This window comes from Narcine bancroftii, chromosome 11, assembly GCF_036971445.1.
Source record: "Narcine bancroftii isolate sNarBan1 chromosome 11, sNarBan1.hap1, whole genome shotgun sequence".
In the NCBI taxonomy this organism is placed as follows: domain Eukaryota; kingdom Metazoa; phylum Chordata; class Chondrichthyes; order Torpediniformes; family Narcinidae; genus Narcine; species Narcine bancroftii.
The window spans coordinates 31664965-31687897 of NC_091479.1; the positions used below are offsets into that span (position 1 = coordinate 31664965).

General features: G+C 48.7%; 1 long non-coding RNA gene across 1 annotated transcript; it reads left to right on the forward strand.

Annotated features, from left to right (window-relative positions):
- The first annotated feature begins 14132 nt into the window (after window positions 1–14132).
- LOC138746366 (uncharacterized) lies at window positions 14133–19420 on the forward strand. The gene is made up of 3 exons (XR_011346905.1): window positions 14133–15045; window positions 15695–15772; window positions 18912–19420. It is a non-coding gene; the product is annotated as an uncharacterized lncRNA (long non-coding RNA).
- The last annotated feature ends 3513 nt before the right edge of the window (window positions 19421–22933 follow it).

The window sequence follows — 22933 nt, forward strand, 5'->3', positions numbered from 1 at the left end:
TGACTAAAGGACTCATTGTCACCCACCCCCAGTCAGACTTTCACAAAGTACTGAAACAAAAACATTCAACCCAGTGATTCCAGTCCCACTGATTGTTCCGGATCTTCAATATCGAGAAGACTTTGTGTCAATTCAACTTTTTTCCCATTCTTTCCATATTTTCCAATCTTCCCATTTCCATTCCCATTGACCTTTCCCTTTGGTGACAATGGTGACGATCGCCCACTTCCTCATACATCTGGCAATGAATTAGCAAATATTAAAGCATCGTGGTCATTCTCAAAAAACTGAGATTGAAAATTCCCATAAAAATCTTTCAATACTGCCGCATAACGAAAAGCAAATTTATATCCCTTTCGCCACAATACTTCTTAGGCTGAATTAAATTCTCGGTCTCTTCTGATAATTTCTTGACTCAGATCTGCATTAAAAAAAACCCTATTATTTTGAACCATCAGTGGATCCTGATTTTGCCGTGTTTTCTGCACCACCAATCGGAGGATCATCTCTCTGTCTTGATATTTAAAAGAGCGAATCAAAACTGCTCGTGGTCGTTGGCCTGGAAACGGTTTCTTCCTTAACGCTCTGTTTGCTCGATCTAATTCCAGTCCATCTGGAATAAATTACCTGCCCTACACTTCTGGGATCCATTTCTTCAAAACCTACATCGGATCCGAACCTTGCATATCTTCCGGAAGACCTACTATCTTAACATTATTTCTACGACATTGGTTTTCTAATGAGCCAAACTTCTTCAATAATTCCTTCTTCTGAATCCCCCAATCTACAAAAGGATCTTCCACTATTTCCATTTTTTCTCTATTATGCTCCATTTGACTCTTGCATTCAAGAAAGCCTCCTCAATCTTTTTAAAATGATCTTGCACAGTATCCACTGATCGTGTCCATCTCGTAACATCACTCTTAACTACATTAATATCTTGCTTCATAAAAGTTATTTCTTCACACACAGTGTTCATTTTAGTTTTCATTTCTGAAAATCCTTGAGTCATCTGATGAGTCATCTGCATTGATATATTTGCCATATCTTCCATGAGCTGAGCAATCCCTTCCCGAATTGGAAACACAGAATCCAGTCCAGGATCCATCACCTCCATTTGAGTCTGACCTTCTTTTGCCGCAGTCCCCAGTTCTTGAAATTCTAATGAAATTGAGCATCTTCTTCCTCCATAGCAATAGGTCCTCTTCCGGTGCTGCTGTGGGTCTGGACACCCGACAACAGTGTGCCGACCTCGTCAGTTCACCGTCGATCAGGCTCCCCCACAGCCCACACCTTCTCCAAAGGTTTGTGGACCCTCAACACACTGTGCATGCCCAGTAGGGCCACCGACTACGCAGTGCGTCTTCTGATGCTACACTGTACCTCTCCTGACCACCAGGCAATGCTGAACGCTTATGTGCCTGTCCTCGCTCAGCTGGCCCGCCCTCACGCCTGTGTTCATGAGTGCACGAGTCAAAACCGCTGAACTCATCACTGAGCTGGTGCCATCTTGCGATAGCGCAAGTGGTGCCGACGAAATACTTCGCCGGGCAGGAATCCTCTGAGGCTTGGAGACGCCAGTCAACGACTCCGTTGCTTCAAGTTGAACTCGGCCATAATTCTTCAACACTTTTGTAAGGTAATTTCTTCTGGAACTGAGTTTTCGATTTTTTCACATTTGTAGCTATTTTGATCCTCCACAATTCCAAAGTCTATAAACAGTATTTTTAATCACTTTTACAACTTTTAAAATCGAGCATTTAATAGTCTAACTGGGGAAGGGTGGAACCACACGTCTACCCTCTGCACCATCTTGTCACAGTATCTGACACAGTTTATAGTAAATCACTGTTAAACCTTCACATTACTGTGAATGCTGTCTCTCAGTTTCTGCCTCAATCTACCGTTCATCAACATTAAACCTTCTCCCCCTGTTAACTTCGTGTTAAAGTATCAGCCTAAGTTTACCACACATCATCATTAAACCTTCTCCCCATTGGGAGACCGGTTTTACTGTATCTGCCACAGTTTATCGTACATCACTATTATACCTTCTCACTACTGTGAACTCGGTGTTACAGAGCCTGCCACTCTACCGCACATCACCAGTAAACCTTCTCCTCAATGTGAGCCTGGTGGTACTGTATCTGCCACAGTTTAGTGTACATCATCATTAAAAATTCTCCCCAATATGAAGCTGGTGTCACTTTATTTGCCAAAGGTTATCGTACAACTCTGTTCAACATTTTCCCCACTATGAACCCGGTGTCACAGTAACTGCCTCAGTTTCCCATACAACACCAATAAAGCTTTTTTTCCCCCACTCTGAGCCCAGTATCAATGTATCTACGTAGTCTCCTGTCCATCACCATTAACCTCCACCCACAGTGAACCAGATTTCACAGTATCTGCCTCAGTTTATTATACATCATTTTAAAACCTTCTTACTACTGTAAACCTGGAGTCACAGATTCTGCTTTATTCTACCATACTTCTCTGTTAAACCTTCTCAGTACTGTGAACACAGTGTCTCAGTATCTGCCAAGGTCGTCGATTGTACATCTCCGTTAAATATTCTCCCAACTGTGAACCTGGGGTCATAGTGTCTGATACAATTTATCGTACATTACTGTTAAACCCGCCAGATAAGCTCCAGATAACGAAAGAGGAGTTCTCGCATCTGCAGGAACTGGGGATCATTCGTCGCTCTGACAGCCCTGGGGCTCACCGCTCCACCTGGTCCCAAAAGCCTCCGATGGCTGGCACCCCTGCGGAGATTATCGACGGCTTAATGATATGACAGTATCTGACCGTTACCCCATCCCTCACATTCAGGACTTTATGGCCAATCCGCATGATATGAGAGTATTCTCCAAGGTCAATCTGGTGTGCGTGTATCATCAAATCCCATTGCACCCCGAGGACATCCCCAAAACGGCCATCATCACACCCTTCGGTTTGTTCGAATTTTTATGCATGCCTTTAAAGTTAGATCCAAGAACACCGCCCAGACATAATGCACCTCATGGATACGGTGCGCAGGGATTTGAATTTTGTGTTCATTTATCTGGATGACATTCTTGTCGCCAGCAGAGACTGGGCACAACACAAGTCTCACCTGCACACCCTCTTCTCCCGACTGGCTGAATTCAGCCTAATGATCAGCCCGGCCAAATACCAGTTTTGTGCAGAAGAAAATTTGGATGGGATGAAACTAATCCAGAATCCATTGCACAAGATTGGAAAAATTAGATTGAGCGTCTTCAAATACTTGGAAGTTTTGAAGTCAACAGACTTTGGAGTGGCCACATTTGCTCAGTTACACCATTTTTCTGATGTAAGTGAAGGTGGTTTTGATCCTGTCAGTTACTGAGTCCTGTGAAATAACCAAGTGTGAGTAGATGGTGGATTTGTAATGGGAAAAGACAGAGTGGCTCCATTAAAGTCAGTCACCAGACCTTGAATGGAATTGACTGCTGCTATTATTGCGAGCAAAATGGACGCTATGTTAAGAAGAGAATTACAGATGGAGTTAGCAGATCCTGTGTTTTGGACTGATAGAACATCAGTGCTTAAATATATTAATAATGAAATCATGAGGTTTCATCTCTTTGTGACTAACAGAGAGAATGAAAACCTGGACAACAACAAATGGCAGATTTACCACAGGACAGAGTTTCACCTGATGAATTCCCATTTACATCTGTGGAAGTTGATTATTTTGGTCCTTTGCAAGTAAAGTGAGGACGAAGTGTTGAAAAACGATATGGAGTTATTTTCACTTGTTTGACTATGAGAGCAATTCATATTGAAGTAGCGTCATTGCTTGATACAGACTCTTTTATTAATGTTCTTTGGCGTTTTATTCTTAGACGTGGTCAAGTCAAAAAATTATGTTCTGATAATGGATCTAACTTTAAAGGAGCTGAACGAGAATTATGAAAAGTTATTCAAAATTGGAATCATCATCAAATTCATGATACATTACTTCAGAAAGAAGTTAATTGGATATTTAATCCACCCATAGTTATGGGTGTGGTACGGGTAAGGGTTAGTTGGTTGTGGAGAATGTTTACAAAGGTCTGTACTGGGCAGTACTGGGCAGCAATGCTTAATGTTGTAATGGATTCGGAAGCTCTGGTAAGGGGTAAGGGAGGGACTGGCCAGGAAGTCCGCAGATGCTGGGGCCGAGGGCAATGCACAAACATGCTGGGGAAACTCATGGATAGTTTTGTGAGGAGCAGGTCCTGCATCACGAGTCAAATTGAGTATTTCGAGGAGGTGTCAAAGGAAATAGATGAAGGTCAAGGTCTGTATGTGCTGCACGTGGATTTTAGTAACGTGCTTGACAAGGTCGTCACGGTAGCCTCATTCAGAACGTTGGGAGGCATGGGATCCATGGAGCCTTGGCTGTGTGGATTCAGAATTCGCTTGTCTGCAGTAAACAGAGGGTAGTAGTAGATGGAACAATGACTAGTGGCTCTCCAAAGGGATCTGCTCTGGGACCCCTGCTCTTTGTGATTTTTATGAATGATGATGGGAGTGGAAGGGTGGGTACGTCAGGGGATGACACAGAGGTAGAGATGTTGTAGACAGTGCAGAAGGTTGTCAGAGGTCATCCAGTTTGCAGAGAAGTGACAGATGGAGTTCAATCCTGTAAATACAGATGTACTTAAACAAGCAACTGGTACAGGTTTATTTCCAGAGTCATTTTCAAGGGCATGAATAACAGTTTTTCCAAAGAAGGTTGGAGACCCATTAAAAGTAGCTTCATATAGACCAATATCTTTATTGAATGCGGATTACAAGATCATGAGCGCAGAGCACTTGGTTAATGGCAGGATTAAGAACAGTGTGCAGGACAGAGAAATGTTTAGATCCTGCTCCATAAATCGCTCAAGGTTGCTGTGCAAATTGAGAGGGAGTTTAAGATGCTGTATTATGTGCTAGCCTTCAGGAGTCAGGGATTGAGTTCAAGAACTGAGAGGTAACGTTGCAGATGTATAAAATTCTAGTCAAACCACACTTGGAATATTGTGTGCATTCCTGGGGCGAGAATACCAGTGGACGTCTAAATAAGGTGAGATGAGGGAACTTTAGACAAGATGTGAGGGGGATATTTTGTTGACACAGAATGTAGTGGGTGGCTGGAATGCATTGCCAGGGGTAGTAGTGGAGGCTGGTCCAAAAAAGTCATGAAAAAGATTTTAATTTCGGGACAGGAATAAAAGAAAAACAGAAGGTACTGGTGGAGGGAGGGAAGAGTAATATTGTTATGGGGTAGGTTCAGATGGGTCAGCTGAAGGGACTCGACTGATCCATCCATGATTTGTCCAGCATCTTGCTGCCATGTCGTGGTGAACCAGGGTGTTGCCTGATGGAGACACGGTACTCTGAGATCTGCAGATATAGATTGTGGTTTTCTCCATAACACACTTCCTCAGGTAAAGCAGAGGAAGGGAAAGGCCCTAGTGTGCAGAGGTAGGGAGGGGGTTGATGGGGGAAGAGTTGGGGCCCTCCAAAGTCATCGTGATCAGGCCTCGGAGACGGCATCTCTATCACTCGTATTTCTCTTCCCAGGAGAAGGAGCGATCTCAGAGACAAGACACGAGTCCAGAAGAACATTGCATCCCAGCTGAACAGAGGACGGACAACATCATGATGGCCTGAACCCCTCCCCTTCTCCCTCTGGCCCTGCCAACTCCATTCCCCACTTTTTCCATATACCTTCACCCATTTCCCCCACCCATTTCTCCCCTACCTCTCCTCCATTCCAACCCCCTCCCACTCACCTTCCCTTTCACCTACCCTCACACCTATGCCATAAACTCAGCCCTCCTCCCTTCACCTCCCCTTTCCCTCTCCTTTGCCCCTCCCCTTCACCTCCTACCCTTCCCCTCCTCCCCTTCCCCTCCTTCCCTTCCCCTCCCCTTCCTACCCCTAACTTAGGGGAAGGAGGGATAGGGGAAGGGGGTAGGAGAAAGGAGGTAGTGAGAGGGTAGGGGTGGGTAATGGGGTAGTGGAAGGGGTTGCAGGTATGGGGTAGGATTAGGGGAAGGGGGTAGGTGTAGAGGATAGGGGTAGGGTTTAGGTTAGGGTTGGGGAAGGTGGGTAGAATTAAGATATGGGTCATGGACGGGTAGAGGTACAGTTAGGTTTAGAGTTAGGAGATGTGGGCTCGGGTTAGGTCGAGGTTTAGGGTTAGGTTTAGAGTTTGGGGAAGTGGGCTTGTTTTAGGTTTAGGGGAAGGGGGTAGGAGTAGGAGGTAGAGGTGGGGTGTGAGTTGGGGTTTGGGGAAGGTGGGTAGGATTAGGGTTGGGTTTAGGGGACAGCGTAGGGATAGGGTTAGGGGACAGAGTGGAAATAAGAGTTAGGGTTGGGGACGTGGTGTAGTGTTTAAAGGTATCGGTAGTGTTAACGTTAAGGATAGAGTTTGTTAGGGGTTAGGGTTAGGTTGGGGAGGGGAGCGGGGGAGGCGAGCAGGGCACGGGAAATGGGGAAGTGATGGGGGAGGGGAATGGGCATGGGAATGAGGAGGGGTACGGTGCAGAGGAAATGGGAGGTGAATGGAGGAAGGCATCGCTACCCCCTCCCCTCCCCACGCCTACCCCCACATTATCCCTGCCTCCTCTCCTCCTTCCAGAGGAAGCCGGGCCTCATACCAGCCAGAACCTCCCTGTAATTTCAGAGCCTCCGTTTCAGGAAGTGCCTTCGACGCTTGCCGTTGGACAGACATCTTGTATCTTGATTCATTCTATACCGTTGATATTAAATTTAAAAATGGTTTGGTCTTTTAAAGCTTGAACTCAAAAGGCTCGTCCAGATAGACAACACAGAAACAGGCCCTTCGGCCCCACTCTCCTGCTGGCTGTGCTGTTGTAATCAGTCCATATTCCTCTCCACCTTTTCATTCTTAGCTCCCATCCAGCTCATGTTGCCTTGTCAATCTCACGGTCTGTGGGAAGAAGCTATTTCCCTCCCTGGCTTCTCTGCTTTTATTCCTCCATATCGCCTTCCTGATGGCAGGGGGACAAAGATGCTCTTTGCTGGATATCTGGGAGTCTATTTACAGAGCCCATCCCTGCAAAAAATTCAGGGGTCCCTTGCGTTGAGGTTCCACCCATGTTGCCTCTCCCTCAGCACTCTCTCGTCAGAACACAACTGCACCTTCCTTCCCCTCCTCTCCCAGGTCTCAGTATCCCCCTGACAATTCCAGTCAGCTGCCGTGTCTACACCCTGCCCCATCTGCTATCGAATGCCCTGCATCCTCCTTCCCCGTTGGTTTCCTCCTGTTATCAGGCATCAGAATGGACCCCACCCTGTTGAAACTACCCATATTCTCACTGATCTCTCTGCACCACTGCCCTCCATCCAGGGGTCTTGGTTGTCTTGTGGTGATGGTGGAGAACAAAGTACCAACTCAAGGAGATGGGGAGCAGTAAGGAGACCCCCAGTTCCAGGAGACATGGAGAACCACAGAGATGCCCAACTCTATCAATCCGGTAGAACCTGGTCATCAGGTGCAAGGAGCTCTCGGGTACTGCTGCACGTGAGGCAGGTGTGGCCCATCCCCACACCTCCACCCTGTCAATTCCCAAAACACATTTCCTATTCATGTTGGGGTCCAAAATGTATAGAGTCTGGAGGACCATGTACGTCGTCAATCAATGGGGGCATAACCCTAACCAGCATGGCTATTGTGTTTGGCTGTGCTTGGAAACAAAGTGCAAGGGCACCAAAAGCCGCGATGTGCTGAAGTTCTACCTGGCTCAGGTGTTGCGAAAGATTGGTCTGGCCCTGATGCCACACAATGTCCTAGTCAGCAGGACTTTGCCCCATCACCTTCATGGGAATGGTTGCATAGACAAACACTATTGACCACAGGGCCATCAGGCAGTGGTCAGCATGGAATTCCTGCTGACACAGAGACTAGGACTTGATGAGATACTGCGGGGTGGTACCCTGAGCAGAGCATCGAGAGACAGACATCCAGAACTGCTGGAAGACCAGAAACTCAGTGAAAGATTCCCTTTGGTCTGCCTGAAACCCAGATAAGAGAAGCAAACACTAGAAGCCCAAAGCAAAGGGAGGAAGGTTTAGGGGCAATATCAGGGGTACTTGTTTTTACACAGAGTTGTGGGTGCCAGGAATGTCTTGCCAGGAGTGGTGATGAAGGCTAAAATATTAGCGGCATTTAAGGGCTTCTTGGACACATGAATGAAGGAAACATAGAAGATAGGAGCAGGAGTAGGTCATTCGACCCTTCGAGCCTGCTCCGCCATTCAACGAGATCATGGCTGATCTTAAAGTTCAGTACCCCGTCCCCGCCTTCTCTCCGTAACCTTTAATATCCTTATACTGAAGAAATAGATCTAATTCCCTCTTAAATATATTTAATGAACCTGCCTCTACTGCCCTCTGTGGCAATGAATTCCACAGATTCACCACCCTCTGGGTAAAGAAATTCCTCCTCATCTCGGTCCTAAATGGTTTGCTTATTATCCTCAAACCATGGCCCTGGGTTCTGGATTTTCCCACCATTGGAAACATCCCATCTCCATCCATTCTGTCCAGCCCTGCCAGAATTTTATATGTCTCTATGAGATTCCCTCTCAATCTTCTAAACTCCAGTGAGAACAATCCCAATTTGCGCAATCTTTCCTCATAAGTCATTCCTGCCATTCCAGGTATCAGCCTGGTGAATCCCCTCTGCATTCCCTCCATTGCAAGAATGGAGGGTTATGAAGGAGGAAGGGTCTAGTTTTTATTTTGCTTGGAATTGATAGGTAAGCACAACATCGAGGTCCGAAGGGCATAACTGTTCGACGTTAACCTGCTGGTCTTTTAGCACGTGGAGATGTGGGAGAGGGAACGCTGCCCACCAGCCTATTCCAGGTTGCTGAGAGATGCACTGAGGCTTGGCGCAGCCAACACGAGGGCGCTGTGGGGAAGGACTCTAATCCTCCGGGTCTTGAGGGGCGGAGACTAAGGGGAACCCCTTCAACCACAGAGTGCAGGGAGTAACCACAAGGTGTCAAAGTGGTGGAATGATGTTAAACAGAGAACATGTGCAGTGAAGAGAATATAGGCATGCAACACGAGGATGAGAAAAGACATGGAACAGTTGTCCTCTTGGTCAATAATTTTAGAATAAAGTTAATTTTGGGGTGAAAAAGAGAAAAGCCCGAACTCAGTCAACTTTGTTTCATGAGATACATTCTCCAATCCAGGAAAGCTCCTCTATACCCGTTCAAATTTAACCCGAGGAAACTGTGTTCATGGTGGAAACCTCTGCAAACACAACCAGACCTACGCACAGAGAGACAAATGATACACGTGCAGTCCCTCCCAAAAAAGAAAGAAATTCTGTTGAATCAATAGCAAAGTCTTGGAGTCTTTGTCTGAGCCGGTCATCCATCATTCTCCATTCTCACTGCTCGCAGGAAGAATCTGTTTCTGGGCCTGGTGCTACTGGCTCCGATATTCCTTGACCCCTTTCCCGACGAGAAGAGCTGCCAAATGCTGTGGGCAGGTGGAAGGGATCCTCGACGATGTTGACAATGAACCCGGTTTATACCATTGATATTTGGGGTGGGTGGGTTGGGGGGTGAGAGTCCCCATGATCCTATCTGCCACTCGTGGTCCTGCCGATAATTAAAAAAAAATATTTATATACTTAAAACCACAACAAATTCACACAATTAATAATAATGCTCATCTAATGTGTGGCATCTATAAAAGAAAGAATAAAGAAACCACCTCCCACCTTCATCCCCAATATCCTAACCTCTCCCCTTCTCGCCTCAACAGAAGTGTCTGTTACTTTAAAGTTTCATTGAATAAACGGAGGCCTTCAGGTGAAAGGGAGTGTCAGGGTTTCATGTAAATATCCACACCCACCCTTGGTAAATATGGGCTCCATATTCTTCTGACATATCGAGTTGGAGTGGCCTGTTAACCGAGACACGAGTCACTACACTAGAGAGCCGACAAACACGCTGACAGCGCAGACCCCGTTGGGGCCAATGCCCTTCATCCCAGGGGATGACCCACATCTTGGGAATCAATGAGCAACGGGAGGATCGCCTTCCAACCGGAGGCTGGAGCTGCCTGTTCAAGCAACTTATCTTCCACTTCCACTTCTTGGGTGCATGTCATTCTTTCCAGACTTTGCGGGAGCGCGCCTGCTACAGTGGTGACCTCAGCAGGACCCAGCCCTTCAATTGGATGTGAAGATCACAGTCCAGGCGGCGCTTCAGATGGTTTGGTTGAAGCTGTCAACGTTCTGGATGTCGCAGCCACACGTGGGGTTCAAACAGGCCAAGGACCAGTTCCACCTCCAAGAGATCACCGCTGATGACATCCATTACTCCTCCATGATGTTCTTGCTCATCAGGACATGGCAGCAAGGCTCATCGACTTCCGACATCAGCCTCCCGAGCAAGGCAAATAGGATGCCCTCAAGGAGCTCTTTACCCGCACCTTCAGGCCACGCCTTTATCCTCCACCTCATTCTGTTCCTGCTCTCACTGTCGCATGGCCCAGACAGTCATCCCAACATGACTCCCTTCATGCTATTTCTTTTCAGCTCTCACCAAACGCCCTGGACCCACTTTTCAGGAACTCTTCCCTCTTCCTCCTTATGTCATTGGTATCTCCATATACCACAACCTCTGGCCCACTTTAGGATGTCTTGAACACCAGCAGCAACACCCCAGACACTGGCACCAGGGAGGCACCACCTGGAAAAGGTCCAGGGTCCTAGTCCAACAGTCATTTTCCTGAGAATCCAGGCAGCAGAGAAATATCAATGGTTGCTCAAAGCAAAATCCTCATTGCGGTGCCCACCAACAAGTTGAGGCACAAAGGTTTGTGGGTCTTTTGGGTTACTGGTGCCAACATATTCCCCATCTCACCCTGCCCCTCCATCTACTGTACAATGTTGCCCAGAAAAAAAAAACTCTCCGCTTCATTGATGACCTGAACAACAAATGGCTTCTTTAATGGCAAAACACGCTGTTGAACACCACTGCCACTGACCACAAGTATCCCCAACCCCTCAAAACTGGAAGACCCTTTGAATGACTTGTCTCTGCCATGAAGACAATGGCCTAGTGGAGCCTCGAGCAAAAGAGGCAAGGTCGCCGAGTCCCACACAGCTTCTTGTTCAATTCCCTCCTGGAAGCTGCCTCCCGCGACTCCCCATCTGAGTGTTAGATGCTCGCCTGCTCACCACAGAGAACCAGATGGCAGCAGAGACAGTCACACTCCAGCCACACCTCCCCAGCATATGATGGGTTAAATCTGTGGATGCCACTCACAGCGGACCGAAGAAGTGGTACATGGCAGACCGCACAGAGGCCGGGATTGAAGGGCTGAGCCACTTGCAAGAACAGATCATGTCCTGTCCGAAAGTGACAGCCTCCCACTTGAATGACCCCGAGAAGAGCTTGGCACCATGGCCTGGGGCAAACCGTTCAACACCCTCGATGCAGGACAGCAGGAAAAAGCTTGGTTTACTGACGGCTCCGGCTGGTGGAGGTGCGAAAAACAACGGTGTAAAGTGGGAGCGCTCCAGCCCACCACAGATAAAGTACTGACACAAGAGGGTGAGGAGGAGGGGAGAGCCAACTGTCCAAGCTGGCAGCTGTGGCACTGATCTGAAAAGGGACAACCAGGCGGGCCCAGGAGCCTCTTTTCCGATCAGTGCAACAGGATTTCTGGGCTGTGCCAAACAGCACGTCAGTGTGGATGGGTCGGCGTCAGGAGACAGGGAGGCAGATCCATGGCTGCCTGCTCTGAGGACAACAGCACTGGCAGATCTTCTGAGAGGTGGAACAACAAAAGAATAGTCAGGGTCCACCACGTGGATGGACACACCTCCAGGAAAACCGCTGAAGCTGACGCGATGCCACTGTGGACTGAGCTGCTCAAATATGCTCTGCCACTTTTTTCCCCAAGCAGAGAGACCCCGGAGCCTTGGCAGCATTGGTGCATCATAAATGTGGGCATATGGGGGCACTATGATGGACAGAGGATCTGGGGGTCTCATGATGTTGCAAGAACTGTGATGGCCAAATGCCCTATTTGTCAGCAATTAAAACCAAGGGCCGCATTCGCTGGGGTTCGGGAGCTGACCAAGTCTGATAAATTGACCATATCAGGCCTCTCCCCTGCCAAAATAAAAAGTGATATGTTCTCACGATGGTCAGCACATACTCAGATGTCCTGCCAGCGGGCCGACCAAGCACCATTTTAGCGTGCTCCATATGTGGAATACCCTATCGGATAACGTCCGACCAGCAATGGGTGGTGATGCCAAGTATTTGGGGCCACCTGCATATCCCCTACCACCCACAGGCATCCAAGATCAATGAGTGAATGAATGACCTGTTCAAGGTATCATATGTGACAAGTTGATTGTCAAGTCTTCTATCCACGAGTGGTTGCAAGTGTATCGATTAATCCGACGAGTTTGTGTCTGTGTGTGTCTTTTACTCCTCATGCGACTTCACTACATGTGTCAATAAAAGACAACTGTGTTCAAATTCGCCACCCTTGGGACCCCTCGAATCAGTTTCACACACATAATAATTGGTGCAGTGAGCAGGGTCCTTCGAGTTCCGACTGAACACAGCTGCAGTGGAGATGCTTTGGAATTGGGGCAGGAAATCGAGTGCAGGCAGGGAGAACAAGATCTGCGGGTGGACTGACGAGAGTGCAGGGTTCGGGAGCTTGGCAAGCATGCTGGCGGACCACGGCAAACTGGTAGACTGGTCCAAGCTCCTGGATCCACATCTTGAGAAAATAGGTCACCACGTGTGGTCCCACTTCAAGAAGTCGGGGTTCCCAAAATCTAAGGGGAATCAGAGGGTGCCTTTTGGCTGCCAGTGTTTCTCCTGAGAAACCAATGTGAGATCATAGAAAGGAAAGATTTGGAGAGGGCCCAGGAAAATAAGGAGATAAAGGTGGTCCAGCAGCGCTGCTGTGCACTGCAGGAGGCAGCGCAGACTCCCCCAACCTGAGCCACTGATGTCGAGATGAGAGGGACAGAGGAAGCCAACAGGCATGCCAATCAAGGTCTGACTCCTCCCCCACACTCCCAGTGAGTGAGTTTGTACTGGCCATGGAGCGATTAGCTGAGGCCATTTGCCAGGATTCAGGCATTAAAGGTTTCAGAACAGGCCAGGAAGAGCATGAAATCAATTTATTTGCAGAAGTTGTTCTGATATATCTGACAGACCCAACACACTCATTGCCCAAGTTGTGCTCCACCCTGGAGGACTATGGGGACATCTCTGGGTATAAGTTCTTTTGGGATATGTGCAAAATCATGTCACTTAGGAAGGGGGATTAGAGCCAATGTCAAGAAAATAGTCAACAAATGTGGCGGCAAAATGGGATCAAATATCTAGGAGTTAGAATAGATATCAACGAGTAATTTAGACCAGCTGAATTATTCTCCCCTTGCTTGGGGAAATTGAGGAGGATTTAAATGGTTGGATGTCCCTGCCCATTACACTAGGGGTGTCACAGAGAGGGGAGGTGTCACAGAGGGGGGAGATGATGACACAGAGGGGGTGATGATGTCACTGCATGGGGCAGCCATAGCTGAGTCGTGCCATGGCACAGCAACAAAAGAAAGATGTCTCTCCTGGAAGGGGATTCTGGCCCACGTGTCGGAGTAGGACGCTGTCTCATCCCAGGGACCCTCTGATCAACAGGGTTGTGTTTGGAAGCACCCTGCGCCCATGGGTGAGATAAAGAGCCTGTTACAGGCTCCCCGACTGGGACAGAGCCTCCTCTGGCACCATCCTTCACCCAGTGTGGGCGGAGAGAATGGAGGCTACATTTAATCCCCTCTCCACATCCTGAGTGCAGGGCACTTTATGAGGCAGCTGGAGGGGACTGTGGAGGGGAGAACAATGGCATGTGAGGGGATAAAGGGATGGGGTCTGTAGGACAGGAGGGGAGAACAAAGGAACGGGGTAGCACCACAGGCTAATGTCAAGGGAGATTGGATCAGAGATAGGGGACATAGGGTTGAGCTGGGGGGATGGGGTGCGAGGGGACGGAAAGCACTGGGGAAACCATGGGGGTGGTGTTGGGTGGGGGATGAGAGTGTGGTAGAGGATTTGGGGCAGGGGAGAGTGTGAGGTGTCTGAGGGAGAAGAGAAGTTGCGAGGGGGATGGAAGGCAGACCTTTCAACAGAAATGGGACAGAGCTCCCCCTCCACCTGGAATGGGATCTGTCCACTGAGAGACAGGACCGCTCCTCCACCCACCCCCTCCCCCCCCGGGTTACAAGATCCCTTCCACCCTTGCATACACCCCCACACCCCCCCAACTGGGATAGGATTCTTTCCCCCAGTGGACCTGGATCAGGGTGCTAGAAAGTGTTTCTGCTGCGGCGGACCCAACAGAGTTGAGCGGTGAAGCGTGGGGCTCTCTCCGCACCACCTGCTCCCTCAGGCGACGAGGTCTCGCTTGCATCATGGAAGATCACGGTGTTGCTGAGATTCTAGGAATGTGGAGGGCTTCTGGTAAACCCGTGGTGGGGTTCAGAGTGCTTCATCTCCCCGGGACGTGCTGAAGGTCAAGGATGACCCGATCGTCTCATGGAGGGAGGGTTATAGACAGTCTGAGGAGAGGGATCAAAGAGGGACCTGGGGTGGCAATATTTCTACTGAGAGAAGCTGGAACGAACCACCAGAGGATCAATTCTGACATTTAGGTGACCCTTGGAAGGGAGTTAGAGGGAGGGGTAGAGACTAACTTGGACAGCAAGGCTGGGTTGTGATAAATGACCTGTTGTGTACCCTCTGGGTGTGTAAATGCTGCTGCTTCTGCCCCAGAGGACATGGCAATAAGGTCACAACAGAGGTGGCCACACCGTGTCATGGACCCAACGTCCCCAAGGTGGTGTCCTGCACAGATGTTAAAATCATCGACAATGGATCTTTCGGTGTGGTGTACCAGGCAAGGCTGGTGGACTCCGGAGAGCTGATTGCCATCAAGAAGATCTTGCAAGACAAGAGATTCAAGGTGAGGTGGAGGAGCAGTTGTGTGGAAATGAAAAACCCTGATATTTAAATTTAGGGCCTACAGCACGTTCACAGGCCCTTGCGACACATGAGCCCGTTTCACACAATTACACCCAATTGACAAACACCCCAAACACATTTTTGAAGGGTGGGTGGAAAGAGGAGCATCTGACAGAGACCAAAGCAGCCATGGGGTTTGGAAACAGAGAAAGTCACACAAACCCACAACAGCAGCCCCCCTCCCCACACACAACCCCCCACCCCACACACACACACTCACACACACACACACACACACACACACACACACACACACACACACACACACACACACACACACACACACACACACACACACCTGGCAAATATCAAAGATTTTCTGCAAATTCATTGTTTAGTAGAAGCTGGGAAAACAATCATAAAAACTGAAATGATACTTCATTGAACCCCCTGACAAGTCCCCACTCCAGCTACACGAAAAGTCCCCCCCACTGACTCTCGAAAAGTCCCCCACTTCGGCCTCCCTTGGAGTTCCCCACCTCTGACCTCTTGACAAATCTCCTCCCCGCCTCCCCCCTCAACTTGGACAAGATGCCCCTCAGGGCCCCGACCCATCTCCCAGCCTTGCTGATGTTCTTCTCTCGCCATAGAACCGCAAACTGCAGATCGTGCGAAAGTTGGATCACACCATCATTGTCCCTCTTCTCAACTTCTCCTCTGTAGTCAAGGTAAGATCCACCTGCACCCACCCCACCCTCACTCTGATGCATATCATTTGCTGCTACCTTCCCCATTCCTTCAATCGATCTGTCTCGCTGCAGCCTCTCTGTTGCCTCCATCCTGCCCCTCTGACCAGTGCTGACTCTTTGACGTTGGCTGCCCTGCTCCTCACCCATTAACTCATGACCTCTTGCCATTTCAACTCCAGACAGCAGCAGCCAAGACCACAAGACAAGGTCGCCAAATTCGGCCACTCAGCCCCTCCAGTCTGTTTCCCCAATTCATTTCACGAATGTACTTTCCCCCCATAACTCACTTTTGGCACCTTTTGGTGCCCTTCCAAATCAACGCCTGCTCTGAATCGTCCCAACAACTTAGCCTCCACATGTTCGACCCCAGCCAACACCCGGCTGCAAACATTTCTCATCTCGAAACGTCAATGGTTTTTCTCCCCCGGTGAATCCTTGCCTCACGAGGGAGGGCGGTCAGAGCTGCACATTTTGTGCAGACTCACCAGAAGCCGAATGATGGGGCAGCGGACGGGTCCACTACGGCCTGTTGACGCTCTGCTCGCTGAGCCGTTGGATTCATGCCATGTTGTGTTGAGCAGTGGGGGCATCAGGCCTACAGAGAGCAGGAGGGGCTGGCACTCCTGTTGGGAGAGGCACGGGGTTTTGGAGGGTAAATCCAGCTGACATGTTTGTATTGTGTCCAAGAGGAAGAGCAGGTTTATTTGAATCTGGGTCTGGACTATGTTCCCAAGACGGTTCAATGCATGGTCCAGCACTTCAACAAGGCCAAGCAGCCCATTCCCATGATCTACATCAAGGTGGTTGTGGGCCTGGGTGGTCAAGTTGTCCACTGGGGCAAGCTTGGATGGTGGGGTTGGAGGATATGAAGGAGTTTACTGGCTGAGTCTCGCTGGGGACTGGATATCGATGAAGGGTGCATGAGGGTCTCAATGGGTATTGGTGAGGAGAGAAAGGGTAGTGAGGGGAGAGGGGTGGAGAGGATGATGAGGATGGATGTTGATTGGCAGGGAGGGGCCCTTCACCCACCTCCCCTTACCCTCAGGATATAGACCCGGCCAGTGTGGAGGCAGAGTGGGTCATGTTATATCGTTGTGTTGCCAGATGTTCATGTACCAGCTGTAGCAGAGCATGGCCTACTTCCATCCTCAGGGGGTTTTCCATTGAGACATCAAGCCCCAGAAGATGCTGGTAGATCCCGAGATGGCCTTCTTATTGCTCCTTTATTTCGGCAGGTAGATCCACCCATGTCTGTCCGTTCACCACCTCAACGCGGTCCTGATCCCTCTCCACAACACGGCCTTGTCCCCTCCCCACCAGCTCTCACCCCTCCCCCACCAGCTCTCTCCCCTCCTCCCTCTCCCAACTTGCCCCTTCCACAGCTTAATAACTTATTCTAAATAAGATTGTGGGGGCCTTAGATGGAATGAACAGCCAGAAACCTTTCCTAAAGTGTCAGGTGCAAATCTCAGAGAGCATCCGCTTCAGGTGAGGGGAGATTTTTTTTATGCAGAGAGTTGTGAGAGCTTTGAATGCGTCACCGGAGAAAGTGGTAGCGGTTGGTAGAATAGGTACATATAAAAGTCTCTGAGACGAGCATGTGGATGTAAGGGAACAAAATTTTTACATGATAGAGGAATTTGGGGATATGGCGAGAAGGCAGGGTAGGTCGAGTTTGGTCATAAATTAGATCAGCCATGATCGTATTGAATGGCGGAGCAGGCTCGATAGGCCATTTTTGTCCTATTCCTGTTCCCACTTCCTATGTTCCTATGGGTGTGGTACAGGTAAAGGTTGTGGAGAACATTTACAAAGGTCAGTACAGCCTTTATGGGCCAAAGGGCCTGTACTGGGCAGCAATGCTTGATGTTCTAATGGATGCGGAAGCTCTGGGAAGGGGTAAGGGAGGGACTCGCCAGGAAGTCTGCAGATTCTGGGGCCGAGGGCAATGCCCAAACATGCTGGGCAAACTCATGGATAGTTTTGTGAGGAGCAGGTCCTGCTTCACGAGTCAAATTGAGTTTTTAGAGGAGGTGTCAAAGGAGATAGATGAAGGTCAAGGTCTGTATGTGCTGCACAAGGATTTTAGTAAGGTGCTTGACAAGATCCCCACGGAGGCCTCATTCAGAATGTCTGGAGGCATGGGATCCATGGAGCCTTGGCTGTGTGGATTCAGAATTGGCTTGTCTGCAGAAAACAGAGGGTAGTAGTAGATGGAACAATGACTAGTGGCGCTCCAAAGGGATCTGCTCTGGGACCCCTGCTCTTTGTGATTTTTATGAATGATGATGGGAGTGGAAGGGTGGGTACGTCAGGGGATCACACAGAGGTAGAGATGTTGTAGACAGTGTAGAAGGTTGTCGTAGGTCATCCAGTTTGCAGAGAAGTGACAGATGGAGTTCAATCCTGTAAATCAGATGTACTTAAATAAGCAACTGGTCCAGGTTTATTTCCAGAGTAATTTTCAAGGGCACGAATAACAGTTATTCCAAAGAAGGTTGGAGCCCCATTAAAAGTAGCTTCATATAGACCAATATCTTCATTGAATGCGGATTACAAGAATGTGTGGGCAGAGCACTTGGTTAATGGCAGGATTATGAACAGTGTGCAGGACAGAGAAATATTTAGATCCTGCTCCATATATCACTCATTGTTGCTGTGCAAATTGAGAGGGAGTTTAAGATGGTGTATTGTGTGCTGGCCTTCAGGAGTCAGGGGATTGAGTTCAAAAACCGAGAGGTATCGTTGCAGATGTATAAAATTCTCGTCAGACCACACTTGGAATATTGTGTGCATTCCTGGGGCGAGAATACCAGAGGACGTCTAAATAAGGTGAGCTGAGGGAAATTTAGGCAAGACGTGAGGGGTACATTTTATTCACACAGAATGTAGTGGGTGGCTGGAATGCATTGTCGGGGTAGTAGCGGAGGCTTGTCCAAAAAAGACATGAAAATGATTTTAATATGGACAGGAATTCAAGAAAAATGGAGAGTACTGGTGTGAGGGAGGGGAGGGTTCAGGGGTAGGGGGGATGATGGGGGAAGTGTTGGGACCCTCCAAAGTCATTGTGTTCAGGCCTCAGAGACAGTATCTCTATCACTCGTATTTCTCTTCCCAGGAGAAGGAGCGATCTCAGAGACAAGACACGAGTCCAGAAGAACCTCGCATCCCAGCTGAACAGAGGACGGACAACATCATGATGGCCTGAACCCCTCCCCGTCGTATCCCTCTGGCCCTGCCAACCCCATTCCCTGCCTCTTCCATGTCCCTTCACCCACTTCCCCTCTTCTCCTCTACCCTCCTCCATCCCAACCCCCTCCCGCTCATCTTCCCCTTCCCCTGCCCTCACACCTATGCCCTAACCCCAGCCCTCCACTCTTCACCTCCCTCTTCCCCTCCGCCCTTCCCTTCCCCTTTCCCCCTCCCCTTCCCCTCCCCCATCCCCTCCCCTAACCCTCCCCCTTCCCCTCCCTTTCTCCTCCTCCCCTTCCCCTCCCCCTTCCCTTTCCCCTTCCTACCCCTAACCTAGGGGAAGGAGGGGGAGGGGAAGGGGGTAGGAGAAAGGGGGTAGTGGAAGGGGGTAAGGGTAGGGGTTGTGGTAAGGGGTAGGGTAGGGGGTAGTGGTAGGGGGTGCGGGGATGGGGAAGGGGTAGGAGGTAGGGTTAGGGGAAGTGGGTAGGTTGTAAGGGATAGGGTAGGGATAGTGGTAGGGGGTGCGGGTATGGGGAAGGGGTAGGGTTAGGGGAAGGGGGTAGGTTGTAAGGGATAGGGTAGGGGGTAGTTGTAGGGGGTGTGGGTATGGGGAAGGTGTAGGAGGTATGGTTTGGGAAAAGGGATAGTTGTAGGGGGTGCGGGTATGGGGAAGGGGTAGGAGGTAGGGTTAGGGGAAGGAGGTAGGTTGTAAGGGATAGGGATAGGGTTTAGTTTAGGGTTGGGGAAGTTGGGTAGAGTTAGGGTTAGTGTTAGGAGACATGGGGTAGGGCTATATCTTGGTTTATGGTTAGGTCTATAGTTCGGGGAAGTGGGCTTGTGTTAGGTATAGGGGAAGGGGGTAGGAGCAGGGGGGTAGAGGGGGAGTGAGGTTTGGGGTTTGGGGATGGTGGGTAGCATTAGGGTTGGGGTTAGGGGGTGGCATAGGCGTAGGAATAAAGTTAGGGTTAGTGGATGGGGTGGGGGTAGAGTTAGGGGACGTGGAGTGGTGGTAGGGGGTATCGGTAGTGTTAAGGTTAGGTTTAGGATTTTGTTAGGGGTTAGGGTTAGGAGTAGGAGGAAGGGAAGGGGGAGGGGAATGGGGGAGGCGAGCGGGGGACGGGAACTGGGGACTGGAAGGGGGAGGGGATGTGGGAGGGGAACGGGCAGTGGAAAGGGGAGGGGAACGGGGTAGAGGAAAGGGGAGGTGAACGGTGGACGGCATCCCTAGCCCCTCCCCTCCCCTTCCCTTCCCCCACATTTCCCCTGCCTCTCCTCTCCTCCTTCCAGAAGAAGCTGGGCCTCTTTCCGTCCAGAACCTCCCTGTGGTTTCAGAGCCTCCGTTTCAGGAAGTGCCTTCGACGCTTGCTGCTGGACAGACATCTTGTCTCTTGATTCATTCTGTACCGTTGATAATAAATTTAAAAATGATTGGGTTTTTTAAAGCTTGAACTCAAAAGCTGGTCCAGATAGAGAAAACATAAACAGGCCCTTCAGCCCCTCTCTCCTGCTAGCTGAGCTGTTGTAATCAGTCCATATTCCTCTCACCCTTTTCATTCTTAGCTCCCATCCAGCTCATGTTGCCTTGTTAATCTCATGGCCTGTGGGAAGATGCTATTTCCCTCCCTGGCTGCTCTGCTTTTATTCCTCCATATCTCCTTCCTGATGGCAGGGCGACAAAGATGCTCTGTGCTGGATATCTATGAGTCTATTTACAGAGCCCATCCCTGCAATCAATCAGGGGACCGTTGCCTTGAGGTGGCACCCATGTTGCCTCTCCCTCAGCACTCTCAGAACACTACTGCACCCTCCTTCCCCTCCTTTCCCAGGTCTCAGTAACCTGCTGACAATTCCAGTCAGCTGCCATGTCTATACCCTGCCCCACCTAAACCGATGGATCGACCAGCGCCTTCTCCCCTGAAGAGTTCGAGGAATCCACTCTCTTGCAATGTCCTGCTATCGAATGCCCTGCATCCTCCTTCCCACTTGGTTCCTCCTGTTATCAGGCACCTGGATGGACCCCACCCTGTTGAAACTACCCGTGTTCTCACTGATCTCTCTGCGCCTCTGCCCTCCATCCAGGGGTCTTGGATTTCTTGTGGGGGTGGTGGAGAACAAAGCACCAACTTAAGGAGATGGGGAGCAGTACAAAGACCCCCAGGTCCAGGAGACAGGGAGAACCACACAGATACCCATCTCTGTCATTCGGGTAAAACCTGATTATCAGGTGCAATGTGCAAGGAACTTTCGGTCCTGCTGCACGTGGGCCAGGTTTGGCCCATCCCCACACCACCACCCTGTCAATTCCCAAAACAAATTTCCTATTCATGTGGGGGTCCAAAATGGATAGAGTCTGGAGAAGGACCGTGTACATCATCAATCAATGGGGACAAGGGTGTAACCAGCATGACCATAATTGTGTGTGGCTGTGCTTGTAACCAAAGTGCAAGGGCACCAAATGCTGCTCTGTGCTGAGGTTCTACCTGGCTCAGGTGTTGCGAAAGATTGGCCTGGCCCTGGTGCTGCACAATGTTCCAGTCAGCAGGACTTTGCCCCTTTACCTTCCTGGGAACGGTTTCATAGACAAACACATTTGACCACAAAGCCATCAGGCAGTGGTCAGCAGAGAATGTCTGACACAGAGACTCTAGGACTAGATGGGATACTGCGGGGTGGTCCACGGAGCAGAGCATCCAGAGATAGACATCCAGAACTGCTGGAAAACCAGAAACTCGGTGAAAGATGCCCTTCAGTTTGCCTGAAACCCAAATGGGAGTAGCAAACACTAGAAGACATCTGTCTAAAGCAAAGGGAGGAAGATTTAGGGGAGATATCAGGGATATTTTCTTTTACCTAGAGTTGTGGGTGTCAAGAATGCCTTGCCAGGAGTAGTGATGAAGGCCAAAACATTAGGGACATTTTAGGGGTTCTTAGTTACATTGAGGGGCTGAGATCAAGGAGGATATTCTCCAACAGCAGAGGGTGGCAGTAACCACAAGATGTCAAAGTGGTGGCAATGAAGCTAAACAGAGACCGTCTAATGTGACTGTGCGCCTGGCTGCGGGAATTTGGACTTACGATATAAACCTTGCTAAGTGCTAGTTCAGGTTGGAAACGTTCGACTTCCTTGGGGGTCAAATCAACAGGCACGGAATTAAACCCTGCTTGAAAAGGTAGAGTTTGTTAAGTGCTTCCTCAAACCCCACATAATGAAGGGGCTGCAAGAATTCACTGGTACGATTAATTTTTATCACTGATTCATACCGGTTGTGGCCGACATCATTTTTTTGTTTTTAAACTTTATTTAAGATTTTATAACATGAATAACATATAGAATTACATTTAAAAATTAAGAACAAAATAATAAAATTACAATACAGTATCAGTAATCTAAATAAACTATATCCTCCCCAATAATTATTACACATTAATAACCCAACTCAAATTAGTCCAACCCCCCCCTTCCCCCCCAAAATAAAGAGTGAAGAATTAATAAAGTTAATAATATATGTGAGAAAAAAACCCACTTACAAAAAAAACAAAAACATAACCAATTAAAATACTAACAAAAAGAAAGGTAATTAATACTAAGATATCAGACTTAAAAAACATATTTAAATCAAACTTAAATGCATATATTTAACAGAGTTAAGATGAAACATATAATTAACAAACTTAATATAAAAAATTAGTAAAATCAGTAACATTGTCTATCAAAAATTCTGAAACAATAATCAATTCTTTAAAAAAAATTGTAGCATGAGAAAAAAAAAGATGAAAAATAAAACTTTCTCAATAGAGATAAACCTTCACCAAATATCAACTAACTTCACATCTATCATCATATTAGTCACATAAACTGCCATCTTAAAACAAAATTCCAACCTCATTAAACATTGTACAATTCAAATTTGGTACTCTTCCACCATTTTTCCCTTTTAACCTTGAATA